At 38.2% G+C, this 15,254-nt stretch overlaps 1 protein-coding gene across 2 annotated transcripts in view; it reads right to left on the reverse strand.

Annotated features, from left to right (window-relative positions):
• The window catches only part of LHX2 (LIM homeobox 2), a 124,617-nt gene that overhangs the window by 105,917 nt on the left and 3,446 nt on the right, over positions 1-15,254 (reverse strand). Inside the window, exon 1 of one of the 2 annotated variants that reach the window (XM_064171578.1) lies at positions 2,403-2,446. The exons of the other annotated variant lie outside the window; for it this stretch is intronic. The gene's annotated coding sequence lies outside the window, so the exon portion shown is untranslated. Of the gene's footprint in view, positions 1-2,402; positions 2,447-15,254 lie in introns of those variants that run through there. 2 annotated transcript variants of the gene reach the window in all.

Below are 15,254 nucleotides of genomic sequence, written 5' to 3' on the forward strand. Positions count from 1 at the left end.
GTTAAAAAAGGGAACTATTAATCCCTGTACTTGGACTCCTTACATTAAAATTTAGTGCACATTTTTTTCCAGTAGTTTTGGCAAAGGAATACTCTATTTTGATACATCAATCTCAAACAAAGGTGGACTCTGATGCAATTTTTCACTGTTCATTTCCCCAAATCTTTTGGGATATAAAGAATCGTGAACAAATACTTAACAGTCTGATCAATAATCATTGACCGTTTGGAGCCCCTCGTACCCTAACAAGCACAGCTTGATCATGTATATTTGATCATTGTAAAATTTCAAAGCACCTTGACACAGCAGAGCAAGTCTTCCTATGGCACCTTTCTGTTGTTTCATAAAGCACATATTTCCCATGATTTAGCTATACCATTAATGGGAAATTATTGCACATATATTTTATGAAACTCAAGATCATGCATTTTGGCATTATTATATCCCCAGTATTTCATATCAATGGCAAATATAAAACACTATCCTAACATTTTAGGGTAGGAAACTCTGGATGTGCCTTTGGATTCAATGGACCCCAGAGTGCAAATCTAAAAAGCCCAGTCGTTATAAATCTTGCATTCCTGTTAAGTGTTGGCATGCACATTACACTGAGGTGTGTTAAGTTTATTTTAGTGGAAAAATTGTAGTAAAAACCTTTCCCTTGATATCCTTTTAAATATATGTTCACATATGTATAAAATAAAAAAAAAAAAAGCAAGTTCACAGCTGCGTTCACCCTCAGCCTTATTAATATCATGTAAAGAGATAAGATCTAACTAAAAATATTTACAGTGAAAAATGTCTTTGCAGAACTTTTATTACTGTTTGTAATTCCACATGCAGTGTTTTTCATACAGGAATTTCAGACTATCATTAAAATATAACATTGATGCTACATTTGTATAGCTGCCTTTTCTGCTTATAATCATAATGTTTATTCTAACTTTCTGGGCTTATTATTTTAGACAGATATCAGTTTAATTAGCTTAAGCTGTCATACTCTAATAAATACAGACGGGTTGCCTGGTTCGGGAGGAGGAAGGTGGCTGCAGATTTCAGAAGCAGAGACAGTTAATGCTTTATACATTATGATGTAAACACAAAAAGGACAAAAATAATGACCTGATAAACTTTCAATTTCTGACTCTACTCTATATGCTTTCTGACCAATTTTTCTATAGAAAATCCATTCAAATTAGGCAGGTCCTCTAAATATCTGCAGCATCTGCTGGTTCAGACACCTTCCTTTATGCAGAGTACCATTTTCATATGATAATACATGTAATATGATATAGAATGACAGAATGCATGACAGTTGCCCATAATACATAGAAAGTCACTCAAAGGACAGAAGCGACATTTGGATAATTAGCATCCATTGGGCAGTCAATCATGCGAATAGAAAAAACTGAACAAAACCCACAATGGAGTTAGAAAACAAAAGGGACCCTAGCCAGTCTCAGGATTAACTGCTCTAAAGCGATCTAAATGCTTTTGTATCTAAAGAACTGAGGCTCCCAGGGCTGCCCTGTTCCCCTCTAGATACCCAGGGAACTAATTGTGGCGATCAAAGTTAAAGCATTCTCTCTTCTTTATAGACTGCTAAATACACAGAAAAATTATTTCTCCATTCGTGTTCATTAAACTATTTTAAAGTTAAAAACCTGATGCCATGTTCTTTTGCCAAGTGAAACGAGCTAGAGTACTGAGATTGTCCTGCTTTTATGGGAACACAACAGCCCATTTAATTTAAAGTCTGCCTTTGTTGGATTAATATTATTTTGCTCTTGTCCAGTCTGCTATCTCTTTCTTTTTGGATAATGAATTGTCATTAAAAACTCTTGTGTGAGAAAAACCTGAAAACAACTAGGAATAATAATAGTAATAACAAAGCCCATTAACAGAATGAAGCAGGAAAGGTCTCACAATTTCTTAGTAACTGGCACCTTGTAAAATAAATAAAATATTTTTTCATTCAATATATGCATCTTAGAATATTTCCTTTCCCCAGATTAGTTGGAAGATGAGGGCAGCCTCCTTTCAAGCTCCATCTAACAGAAGAGAAAGAGAAGAGATACAGAGAGAGCCCCAGGATGTGGAAAGTCATGAAAATACCTACCCTGGAGACAGTATTCCCATAGGATCCTTTTCATACAAATTCCAACTTGCCTAATGCCCTTAATGAACGAAATAAAGAGAGAATTCAGAAAGGCCCATGCTGATGGCTCCTGCTGGAAAGTGTGTGGTTTAAGGCATAGCTGCAGCAGTTCTGGGAGGGAATCGGCTCCGGTCCCCATCAGCCAAGCAGACAGGAATTACAGGGGCTAAATCTTCCCTCTCACACATTTGCAATTGACTTGAAATAACATCACGACACCTTTGGATAATTGACGCCTTCTTACCTTTCGTTGTCCTTTGCAATTAATATTTGTAGATCTAGAGGTTTCTCCCAGCCACAGATAACAGGAAGGTGGAAGGGGTGGGGAGAGAGAGTGCGTGTGTGTGTGCGTGAGTGTGTGCGTGAGTGTGTGTGAGAGAGAGACTGAGAGAGAGGAAAAGAGAGAAGCGGAGAGAGGCTTTGGTTGTGTCTGTGTTTGGGGAATGGTCTGTTGGTGTATTTGTGTGGAGGTGTATTTGGGGCTTCGTAAACCTCTGGAGTTCTAAAGGCAAATACAGAAAGCGGAGAGTACGAGGAGCTGGATCTCCCTTGTCAGTCGTTACAGAGTTTCAGCAGCAGTGACCTTCAACCCTTTTGCTCTGTGTCAGTCTCAACTTGAGCCCCTTGCCCAGCTGCTGTGCCCGCGTCAGAATGCAGAGAAGGAAAAAGGGACAGCAGAGGTAAGGAGGCAGAGAGAGATTGAGATCAGAGGGGCTTTTCGCCCAGTCAAATGGGCCTCTGGTGACAAATCAATCACGGCCCGTTCAAACCAATGATGCTGCCAGTCTCCAGCTCGCCAACCCCTCCACAACCTCCCCCAGCTCCTCTGGCTCTCCTGCATGACACTCAGCTGATGACTGGGGCTCCAGTCAGAGCAGGGCTGCTTTTTACAGGTTGATTTGGTCATTAGCATCATTTCTTCTCTGTCTCCCTCTCACTTTCTCTTTACCTATCATCTATTTACTTATTAAATATTGAAAACTAATAGTAGAAGAAGGATTGTGGCATACAGAAACATTTGTAAATATCTTCATTTACTGTCTTGTTAAATATTTGATTTTATTCACTCAGGAAGAGCTACCTGATTTAGTGTAATTAGGAGACCTAATCAATTTAATCAGTAGGCCTTAGAAGATCCTCACTCCACCTTTCCTTTCCCTTTATTTTACACTAGTAAAACCAGCTTCACATTTTTTTCTAGTACATCCATAGGAGAGGGATTATTTTCCATTTACTGCAGCTAAAGGATAATAAATGACTTCTTTCAGTAAAGACTTTCATCTGAATATTTGAAAAAAAAGTTTCCAAACAGCCAAAGAGAGAAACAGCAATATAAGAAGACTGCTTAAAAGTTTAGGAAGAACGAAGTACTCTCTTAGAAAGTACTCTATTGCAGGTTTGTGATCTGAGGAACTGTATTCTCTGTTGCTCCCTCTCTTCTCTCCTAACCCCTCCCCCTTCCCTCAATCCCTAATACAAAGGGGGAGAAAAAGTCAAAATAAGGTCTTAACAGAGCATGTATGGCTCTCTCTCTTGGCCCTCCCTAACCCTAATCCCTGGAATAAAATCCTCACTACAGAAAAAAAAAAAGGCACATTAAGAAGAAGGGAGAAGTCCCTGCTTGTCCTCTCCTATCTTTAGGGGCAGTGTCTTAGTTCAGATATATCTCTGTGCAGTCAAAGATGTCAGTGTACATTTTTACTGACAAATCTACATGTTGGCCACCCGAGAGCAGCTGACCAGTCTGACAGTGTGGTGGGAAAGAAAGATGACAGAGATGCATAGAATGGATCTGGGCTATTCCAAGCTCTGTAAAGAGAGCTTGGGCAAGATACAGTAGCATCAAAAATATAGCACAATATGCTCAAAATGTCTCCCCCATCTCCTTTCTAATATGACTGAACTGTGGCAAAACTAAGTGCATTGCAGATAGCAGTGTGGGGTGTTGAACAGCCTGTAGCTGGAGAGTGCTTCGGTTTTTATCTTCAAAGCTGTCCTGTCAAATGCAAGGTCTTTTAAACATCACAGGGATAAAGTTTCTGATTCTGTAGGGTTCGTTTTCCTCTTGGTTTTCCTCAGTCAGGAGTTAAGCCCATACGACCCCCACAGTAAGCTGGCTCCAGGATTGCTGCCCTGCTACTTGCCCCATGATTTGGGGATGCTTGTATAGAGCAATCTTGATTTGTTCACTGTTTGTTGAGTTCAGTTTTCTTCATGTTAGTTCATTCTTTCTTCCATCTTACAGGCTTTTGCAGTGTGGTGGTGAATTGAATCTTATGAACTTAAAGGAAAATTGTGGCTGGGACTTGGAGAATATTCATCTGTTGCAGAAAATGCTGAAGTCTGAACATGTGAGAATTGAACTAATGAGTTTTTTCCTCATTTTGGTCCCTCAGTCTCTTTTTTCAGCCATATCTTAATTGCAGTGTTTCCTGACAAAATAATCCAAGCATCCTCAAAAAATTTAAATGTGCACCTTCATTTCATTGCTTGTACTTCCTTCTACTAACATAATTCAAGAAATTAAGATGATATACAAAATAATGTGCCTTTATGTCATCTTATTGTCAATAAGTATGCACCACACCTAAATCTAGTTGATTTCTAAAATGAAAATTCATTAAATTTCTGGAAACTTGAACTATCAGCTCCATGCATTTTAATTAGATTGCCTGTTTTTTCATTTATTACTAATACAGTCCTCTTAACTATGATTTATTTGTTAACCAAAGTGCCATAATCCGTCACTTATTCATCTTAATTTCAGCAAAATTAAAGTAGTCGCTGTTATATTACATCTAATTGCACTCGCAATGAAAAGAACGGAGATGTTAATCAAAATAAATTGAAGATAAACAATAAAATCATTAAATCTTTGCTGCAGTAAGTGTAACTAATCAGTTTTGACTTGAAGCGACCGAACACAAATAATGAATCTGTCAGTGAAGACGCGCTCATTAAATACAGCCTAGTCCGCTTGGGTCCTGCCGGCAGCCTGCACCACAGAGCCCCATGCAGCCCTCCGGTGCCTTCCTGCTATTAGGGAGCCAGGGAGAAGGAGGAAATCCTGTACCATTTTCAGCACCAAATGCATCTACATGCTGCAGTTTAAATGAAGATGCAAATGCCACAGGTATGCACTAACTCCTGCAAACTCTGTGTCAGCAAGAGTGAAAGAGCATTTGTTTCATTCAGTGACCAGCAGGTCAGAGATTAGTAGAGGATGGGGGAAGGGAACCAAACCTCAAAAACTGAGATATGAAGAGATACGAAGCACTTGGTTTTAAAAGTGATTAGAATATTAGTTTCACAGCAGATCAATGAAGTTGGTATTGTGTTAAATAACATATGTTAAGTAATGCGTTTTGCACTAGTACGAGGCATTGATTATAGTCCTCTGCCATACTCATCGAATAGGGACAATGCTTGGATTAGAAACATAAGCTGTTCCTATACATGGTGTCCACTATTTACCACTTCTGACCTTACTATTTTATTGCAAGAGACAAAATGGGCACTCTGGTTATTTCCAAAGATGTTGTGACACTGGCAAGGAGTCCTGTATCTGAACAGCCTCGTGAGCAGAGCTAGAGCAACAAACACTCCCTGCTTCAGTTTTTAAACAGTTTACTTCATTATTCCAGATCCCCCAATGGAGTGTTTCTGAGTAATCATTGGTGAGCATGAATTTACATGGCACGGAGCAACTTAACACAGTTTTGAGTGCTATCCTTTTGTCTGATATGAGACATCAGCTAAATGCAAGTATAAAAATACAGGCAGTGGACCCAGTTCTGTGGTCCTTAAGTTAGATCTGGTTAGACTGAACTACATCTTTATTTACTTCAATAGCAAGGATTATTAGTTTCTAAACTGAAGACGATGTTTTGTATTTTAATCTTCCCCACAGTGTGTTGTATTTTACTTCTTTACAAATCTTGCTATGCTTTGTCTTAATCATTCAGTAAACAGTATAATTCAGCTCAAAATGTTGATCAGCACAAAAGATGTCTGCCTTGCTCTTGGAATCACAACATATCTGGTCAACATTTTACACTGCTCATGCCTTCTTTTATACTTTAAACAGTGTCCAGTCCAAATGATAGTGATAGTTTAACAGTTAATATGCTCTAGTTCAAGCATATCAAAGACACACACATATTTTCCAGTTTACTTTCCGTTATCCATGGATAAAAATGGGCAAGATAACCCAGTGGCCTCTGAGCAGGAGGCTAATTTCAGCTCAGATTTCTTTCTTTCTTTCTTTCTTTCTTTCTTTCTTTCTTTCTTTCTTTCTTTCTTTCTTTCTTTCTTTCTTTCTCTCACTCTCTCTTTCTCTCTCTCGCTCTCTCTTTCTCTCTTTCTCTCTCTCTTTCTTTCTTTCTCTGTCTATAGTTCATATTTGGGCCATAACAAAAGAAAATGATCATGGGACAGCAAGGTTTCACAGGCTGAATTCAGAGCTGGATGACTACTAAGCAAGTTTTTTTTCCCTTTGGTTTTTTTCATGGCAGTGTGATTCGATTTCTTTTCATGATTAACTTTTTCTCCCCCCCCCCCCCCCCCCCCAATTTTCTGTTTTAAATAAAACATCTAGCTGGTGGACCTTGTATCTAGTTTATGTTCTGCATCTTTCCAGCATTTATAACGCTTAGCCTGGGACCCGACATTTCTCAAGACATCCATTTGGAATGATTTATATGGGCTTTGCTAGTTCAGTGCCCAGTGGGTAACTCTAGAAATTAAATATTACCTGTTTTTTTTCTGATGTAACTCTAAACACTTAACAAAAGTAGTAAATATTACTATTCCTAATTTATAGAAAAGGTAATATAAATAAAGACTGAAAAGTGGCTAGCAGGTAGGAAACAGATAATGCTAAAAAAATTAACAAAAGGATGGACCTGATCCTTCATTAGTCAAAAACTCTTACTGACTTCTGTCAAAATCTACCTTGAATAAAAATGATAGAAGGCTCTGGAGCTGTATAGTCGCCTGTGTAAAGTTAATCTGAGAATCTTATTTCAGTGGCTTTCAGCAGATCTCTAAAAAAAATTCACCAATACAAGAGGCACTAATTGGACCCCATGTTGGGAGACTTCGCAGAGGAGCTTACGATTGAATGGGCCTTGGAAACTGAACTCTCTCTCCTATCTAGATATGGCTCCTTGAGGTCACAGTTAAAGCACACTAGGGGGCCAGTGTCGAAGAAGGTTGCTTTTTCTTTACTTGTGCTTTACTTTTCCTGTAGCTAGAATACTTCAATAATATTCAGGCTGCTCAATTTCTCACTTTCTGCTTGCTCAATATTTTAACTACCCTTTGGGATTTTGTTTGTTTGTTTGAATGTAAATTGTTTGGGACTTTTTTCAAGGAAACTATGATCATCCATAGTTACGACCTTGAATAACATGCAGCATGTACACAGTGATTAAGGAAAGAGTGTGGACAGCCTGAAGAAGAGGAATGATTCGAGGAATTCTCTTTAGCCTCATTCTGAACAACAGTTGATGGCTGGGTATCTGTGAAGACATTTCAAGAAGACAAGGTGAGATTTCATTTTTAATAAAAGGAGACAGGTTTGGAATAGTAAGTGAATCTGACAGCTGGAAATGTGGGGATGATAGCTGAATTTGTGTTTGACAATGGGATTACACCAAAATAAGATTTGGCTGGAAGCAGAAGAAGGCAGCTAAAATACAGCTCCATTAAATACCTCCATAAAGTTTGAGATGCCATGTCTGTATGAAGGATAAGTAAGGAGATTATTAAAGATGTAACAAAAGAGTCATAAAAAGGACAGGTTCAGGAAAATTAAGAAGGACAAGATGTCAAAAAATAGAATTCAATCAACATTTCTGAATGATGAAGTGCAAAGAAGGCTGAAATTGGAATAGTAGTTCATGGCTTTAACAGGGAATGTGGTTGTGATGTACAGACCAGACTAACTCTCAGGTATTCAGCTATTACAGTGATAGTTTGTGTGTAAGTATATCACTACAGATACATAGCTATGAATGCACACTCTTCCTTGTTTTTGTGCTTGCATGCATGCATACCAGTTTGGTGGCTAATCAATGATTTAGTAGAACAGGACAATAACTATTACCCTTCAGAAGGTAACAAAGGAAGTACATGTAAGAGATTCTTCAGAAACAGCATCATACTCAACTCTATCAGGAAGTAATTTTGAGCATACCAATGTAAGAGATTATAATCTTGGCAAAGGAACACAAGTAAATGAAATGCCAGGACCTCTCAGTTATGGAAAATTAATTATGCAAACTTGAGCAACATGTGCTTTCTCAAGAAACACTGCAGCTTCCCTCTCACCGAATGTTTTTCAGAATTTGGTATGTTTTATTTCAGTAAATGACTGGATTTACTACCTTTTTTTTCTAATTTCCCACTTGTTAACATGATTCATGGATTATTAAAATGTCATTTAACAGAGGTAAATATTCAAAAAAATTAAAATTTCAGATAGCAATGTCAAGAAGTTTCCACACTGCAAACCAGCAAGTTCTGACCTCAGATTAAATCCAAAGATTGCTAAGTGCTTTAGGAGCTTTATAGACTACCATAAAGTATGCAACATGGAACAGAAAGGTGGGAAAATTCTTGTCACTTCCTTATTACTGATATATATAGACCTCTCTGTTGACATTTTCCAGAATTACCCTTCAACCTGTCTCTGCTTTAGTAGACATACTGATTTTAATCTCATCATACATTTTTGTTGGTAGTTCAGAAACGTCTTTCTTAAATCCCCATAGAATTTATTGATTTACTTTCCAGTCCTAGGTGCCTGTTTATATTTAATTTGTGAATTTGTTGCAGCACATCTTTTAAATTCCTGGATTTGACAAAACCTCCTCTACATTACATAACAAGAGGAAATTTGGTATATCTGCTCTCCCAAAATTCTCTGCAGAAATGCTAATGCAAAAAAAAAGTAATTTACCTTCATTTCAGTGTCTCTGCATTCTCATTAGCTTTCTCACTTTTCTACCAAATAGCCCACTGGACTTACAGAATCTCTTGCAATCTTGCTCCTTCCTAATACTTGAGAAAATCTTGTTTTCATGTCAGGCTATCTGCTCCTCAAATCCTCTGTCATCCTTCTAATCTCTACTGTGTATCTTAGTCACTGCATTTTATCCCTGTTGACTTCACAAGTTAAAACTCTACGTTCAGAAAAATACATGCCTGACTATAACTAACTTCTTCAACCTTCCTGTAGCCCTATTGCTCATTTTTGTTTGTCAGCTTCCTTTTTTGTTTAAAATTATGCATGCCTTCTGTTACACTGTTATGGTTGCTCAAGTAGCCTCCATGCTGAGTCTAAGGATTTTAATTTCCTCACTTTTGACTTTAGGGTCTTTTTAACTAGCTTCCTCATTTTTTGTACAATCTCTCCCCTGAGGATGTTGAAGTTAATTATATTGTGGTCACTATTACTTAGTGGTTCAGCTTTACTTACTTTATAAACTAACTCCTGTGTATTACTTGAGAGGCTTTTCTTGACTTAGTTCTTTATAGCTCTAAGATTAAAACAACTAACATATGTATCAAAACATTTTTTTCACATCCTAGCAGAGCTAACTGCAAAGTCTAGAAAAAGGCATGTACTTATAGGGGCAGTAATAGCAAGGGCCAAAAGCATTACTGTTACACTGGTGAAATGCCATCTTATCTTCATTAACTGTAAGACTAGAACAAACCAAATCAATTAATGCTGGCTTCATTTAGAGGCATAAGTACTGCAGCACACTGATATCCCCACCATATAATTTTAAATAATACCATAAGAGTCAGAACTATGTTTGAAAGAGTATTTCCAGAAGGATGTTACCCCCAGCTTAGAGAAAGGGAAGATATTTGCTGGTTTGCAATACCATCTGCAACAGCTTATATTTAAAGTTCTTCCACTGAATATGGAAGAGGTTGGTGTTTCCTAGCACATGGTTTTACCTCATTATATCTTGATGTTGTACAGTTCCATTAATTATATGAAATGGACTTTTTATGAAATATAAAATGAGCAATGATGTTTAGAGAAGTGCACTTTGATTTGTGTTTTCTTGGCTTTCCCCTCCACCAATACTGAATGGAATTATTAGCATCAGAGAATTAACCAAAGCAATATCTAGAAATAAATGAGCATTCTTATTTTTCTTAAATTATGGAATCACAGAATAGTTTGGGTTGGAAGGGATCTCTAAAGGTCATCTAGTCCAACCCCTCTGCAGTAAGCAGCGGTAGTCTACACTAGGTCAGGTTGCCCAGAGCCTTATCAAGTCTGACCTTGAATATCTCAACTACCTCTCTGGGTAACCTGTTGCAGCATTCCAACACCTGCATGGTAAAGAACTTGTTCCTAACATCTAATCTGAACCTACTTTTCTCTAATTTAAAACCACTGCCCCCCATCCTATCAGTACAGGGCTTTGTAAACAGTCCCTCTGCAGCCTATTTATAGGCCCTCATCAGGTACTGTAAGGCTATTAGCTCTCCCCAGAGTCTTCTTTTCTCCAGGCTGAACAACCCCATCTCCCTCAGCCTGTCCTCACAGAAAAGGTGTTCTAGTCCCCTGAACATTTTCATGGCCCTCCTCTGGACCAGCTCCATCAGGTCCATGTCGTTGCTACATTGAGAGTCCTAGAGCTGGATGCAGCACTTCAGGTGAGGTCTCACTGGACCAAAGTAGCAGAATCATCTCTTTAGATCGGCTGGCCATACTTCTCATGCAGCCCAGGATGCCACTGACTTTCTGGGCTGCAAGCATACACTGTCTGCTTATGTCCAGCTTCTCATCTACCAGCATGCCCAAACCTTTTTCTGCAGGGTTATTCTCAATTTCATCATCCTCCAGCCTATACTGACACTTAAGATTGCTCTGATTTAGGTGCAGGACCTTACACTTTGCCAGACTGAACCTCACAAGATTCACCTCAGCCCACCTCTCCAGCCTGTCCAGAACCCTCTGGATGACACCCATCCTGTCCTTCAGACTTATCAACCACACCACAAAGTAGCTTCCAACTCTTCCTGTTTGTTGCCCATGCTGCACAGGTTTATGTGAAGGTTTCAGCCCCGTTCACTGATGCTATGGGTTACTGTCACTTCCTGGGGGTGTTTGAACAGCCCATGCTGGGTGACAGCAATGCCCCCTTGGTGAGAGCTTTGCTGACAGTTCTTATATGAGGCTATGTGCTCAAACCCTGTCTGCCCATTGTCAGAAAAGTCTCCTGTCTACCTTGGTCTAGCTTTGATCTAGTACATGGTCCTTAGTGACGCTGATTCTGAGATGCTGCCTCAACTGCTCTGAAAAGGTACAATTTGGAAGAAAGCTCTTCTATATTGTGAACCTCTCTGTCTGTCAAGAATAATGCTCTATGTTCTAAAAAATTAAGTAAACAAAAGACACTAATCAATGACAAGTAGACAATCCCCAAGTTAGTCGGGGATGTCTACATTCTTAATAACATGAGCAGGCTTTTTCCCCAATCAGGTACTGTACATGAGACACATCTCATCTGAACTCCTCAGCCAAAGGGGGAGTACAAATATGAATGGATAGATCTGGAACTTATCCTTGTGTCTATCATGTCTAACATTACTGATGTCTTCTGAACATCAATGTAGGAAAATAGTAAAACATATTTGTGGGCCATCAATTCCATTTTATATATACAAGTTCAGAAGAGCTACTGGCTGTCTGGGACTAGCTGTTGCCAGAAAGGTAAGTTGAATGTCATACTTCAATAATCATATGGAATTACTCTGATATGATGAGTACAAATGAGACTCAGGCCTCTACTATTTAGTCACTGTTACATTGTTGAAGATGGTAAATTTAAATATTTGACCAATGTTTTCACATGACAATAGGAATTCAATCTTGATTTTAACATTATGCAATTCAATTTTTATATAAACATTCAGCTTATAAACAACCAGCTTACACCACACAAGTGGTATTTGATATTTTCTTAATACCAACATAAAAATAATAGCTTATGACAACATGTTTTTTGATGACATCTTAATAAGTAGTGGGCCATCAATAGTTATTATGTTACTCCATACCATGGCAGAAAGGATAAACAGATTCCCCCTTAGAACGACAGTGAAGATGACACTGCTAGTGGTCTTTTGGTTTATGGTGATTGTAGTGATTATATTTGAAGTCTGCCTCAAAACATGTTTTATTTTTACACAAAAAAGGTTCTGATAATTGTGACCAAAAATTTAAGATTAACAGAGATGAAAAAAAGAACAGGATCCTGTCAGCTTTGTGGGACAGAAAAAAAGAGGAAAATCATGGAGCTTGCACCAACACTTCACACCAAGATTTTATTATTTTTATTTGTAGAACAAATGTGACAAAACAGAAAATCATGTTTGAAAAAAACATTACCGCATAAGAAACACTGTACTTTGTAAACTCATGCATTCCTTCTTTCTTTTTAATCCTTCCTTCACCTTCTCTTTCTTTCATACTTTACCAGCTTAAGCTGGGCAGTCTACTGTACAAGAGTTTAGTATCATATGAAGTAAGTACTTCCCTCTGCTCCAACAACTTACGTCTTGCTATTCTGGATTTCTCCTAAGTATCCTTGTTCTTCCAGGCTCATTAGTAACTTAGAGGGACTTGAATGTAGCAGTCTGATTTACATCAGTGATCTTATTCCTTTCAGCACAGGAGGGTTATCTTTTCTGTGACAAAGGCTATTGCAGATATGAATAACTATTTTCATACTGGGTTTTTTTTCCCATCTAGTTGGAATCACACCATCATAGATTTTGCCTTATAAATCTGACTTTGCTTTATAGAGCAATAATGGTACAGTCAGCACTCTGTCATCACAGCAAGGTGAATAGAGAAGAGTAACTTAGGTCAGTTGCTTCTTTATTATTGGCAGATGAAATACTGTCTTCAACAGCTTCAGAGCAAGAACCAGCTAAGCAGTGTGTTTGCACTCTGAAGGCAGTGTCGTTCTGAGAAGCCATAGCAAGAGGGTTTTCACTAGATGTAAGGAGGGACATACAAGCCACAGAGCAAAGCAAACCACTAAGTAAATAACCTCCTGTTATTGCCTACTGTTGTAAAGCTGCCTGGGTGAAAATTTAGAGATTATTTCAGGAGAAGTTGAGGAGAACTTAACTGATATTGAAATGGGTATGAGACATTATCAGGTAACAAAAAGTACAAGAGCTCTGGCAACTCTGGTAGACCAAAGGAAGAAGAGGATAAATACTGCAAAGCCAATTTCATATAGTCGGAACTGTATTAAAAATAAAGTCAGGATCAATGCTGCAGAACTCAAAGGTTCTTTGCAAGAGGCAGGCATTTAGTGCTTTTCAGAAGATTGGACTGTTCCTACTGCTTGACATATTATGACGTGTTCTCTTATCAAGAGTATTTGATGTAGGCATTTTTTAAATACTTGTCAGTCTTTGCGAGTGAGTGACTTCAGAAGGGTTTCTACAACCAGAGGAGAGTGTTCTCACACCTACTGCACAGCTCTGCTAAGGGCAGGGATGAGATGGCACAGGACAGCCAATGGCAGCATGACGGAGCCTGGAGTTCTGCACTCCTTGTCTCATCTGTAGTTGTTAGACCAATGGGAGCAAAGCTGCCCACAGCAACCGGCTTAAGGCACAAATGTAGGCAGTCAGTGTGGAGCTGTCCCCAGGCCCTTCCTGCAGTGAAATTCTGGCTTTATTTCTGTTACTTCTTTAGTAATGGCATCACAATTTTTGTATAATTCCAAACAAAGCTTTCCTTTTCCTCATCCTCTTCACTATCTGTCTTCTTTTGCTCATCCCCTGGTGTCTTTGGTCACATATAGACTTTTAATTCAATCAGCACTGGGTATCCCAAGGAACAGAATAATGTACTGACAATGTTCACTGTGGAGAACTATAAACTGATTTTTAGACACAGGATTTAATCCATGAATTTCAGCAACTGTGGCAGACAGAACTGGAGATCAGCACATGAACATGTGGGCTGCAGCCACTAGGATAAGGCATCTAATTCTGTTAATTCACAGATCTAGGTAGTAATTTTTGCAATGCAAAGAATCCAAAGCAATTCTACAGATGTGAACTGAAGCATCACATGATCTCCTTCAAAATGAAAGTTCCTCAGAGAGCTCAGTGCTTCCTGGTTCCTGCAGTTCCTCAGCTTGGCTGCAGGCTGAACCATCTGTTTGTTACCTAGAGTCTGCTTTTGAAAGAGATACACAGGTGAATCAGGTCGAAAATTCTTCACCTGCCATTTACCATCAGTTACAGGTATGGGGTGACATGAGGGGGAGTATTAATTTTTCAGTACTCCAGAATGTATCAAGTAGAGGAACTTTCTTTAAGTAATTGTACCCTAATATTATTTTTGATGTTTTTCTTAGTTTTCCCTCAAAAAAAAGATAAGAAAAAAATGTACATTAAAAACAAAGACAAAACTGTATTGGATTTTTGTATTTCTTTTGAAATAATAATTCATTTTTTAGTCACTTTAACACCATTTTATATGGTGGCAGACTTGTGAATCTTTAATAACTCTTTAGGTCAACAATTTAAAAGTCAGCTTTAAGACCCCAAAACAGAAAATGTGATCACTGTTGTAAGTGATGCAAACCACACAAATAATTAAAGAAAACCCCCCATATTTTCTGACAAAAAAAACAATCACAGAATGGGTATAGACAAAGAACCAATAGTTCTGTTAGACATTTTAATAGTTTCTCCATTTAAAAAAAAATATTTTTTATTAAACATAAGAGATTCTGATGGGAGAAAATGTAGACTGTTGTGAGACAGTAGCACACGGAAATGTTTGCCATATTTAGATCTCTTTTCGCTAAAAAATGGAGAGGTCACTTGAGGTCAATCATCCTGGGCTCTTTTCTTTAGGGGAATGAGTCTCCAGCATGGCTCTTTATATGAAAGGATTTCCTGGGCCTGAGTTATAGCTGTGGTATAATCACAGCTAAGAGAAATAAGAATAGTTATTTCTTATTTCTTTGTGAATAGAGAATGAAAAGGTCATTCAGTGTAAGGTACTTCAAACACTTAAAAGGAAAGG

This window comes from Pogoniulus pusillus, chromosome 35 (assembly GCF_015220805.1).
Source record: "Pogoniulus pusillus isolate bPogPus1 chromosome 35, bPogPus1.pri, whole genome shotgun sequence".
Lineage (NCBI taxonomy): Eukaryota > Metazoa > Chordata > Aves > Piciformes > Lybiidae > Pogoniulus > Pogoniulus pusillus.